Source organism: Geospiza fortis, unplaced genomic scaffold (genome assembly GCF_000277835.1).
Source record: "Geospiza fortis unplaced genomic scaffold, GeoFor_1.0 scaffold206, whole genome shotgun sequence".
In the NCBI taxonomy this organism is placed as follows: domain Eukaryota; kingdom Metazoa; phylum Chordata; class Aves; order Passeriformes; family Thraupidae; genus Geospiza; species Geospiza fortis.
The window spans coordinates 7,943,096-7,943,567 of record NW_005054311.1 but is presented as its reverse complement, the minus strand read 5'-3'; positions in this window follow the sequence as shown (position 1 = coordinate 7,943,567).

Here is a 472-nt window from a genome sequence, read left to right as displayed (position 1 = left end):
CAAGATGGGGAATTTTACCCTCTCACCTATCATGAACTTACATATAGATTTAGTGATTAAAAATTCATAGATGAAGATTTTATTCACAGTAAATCACAAATTGGTATCTTAAGTTAAAAGTGCCAAATTCTTGTCTTGAATTCCCACTAAAGTGTTAGAAGAATATACTTCTATGCAGAAAACTACATGCTGCTAGAATAGGTGACAAAGCATCCTCTCCTTTAAGTATTATTAAATCAGACACTGGTACTGGATGAATAGAATATCCCTTCTTGGCAGAATTCTCTTAGTATATTGCTTTTTATGTCAATACATACATTTTTCCTCAGTCAGGAACTGTTTCAGGAAGAGAGTTGTCTCTTTTAATGTCTTTCAAGCACTATATGTGGTATATGGGTGGTCTCTTGATTAATTTTTCCATGGTTTGGCATTCTGCCAAAGAACAGAAGAGATCCAAATATGGATCAAGAAT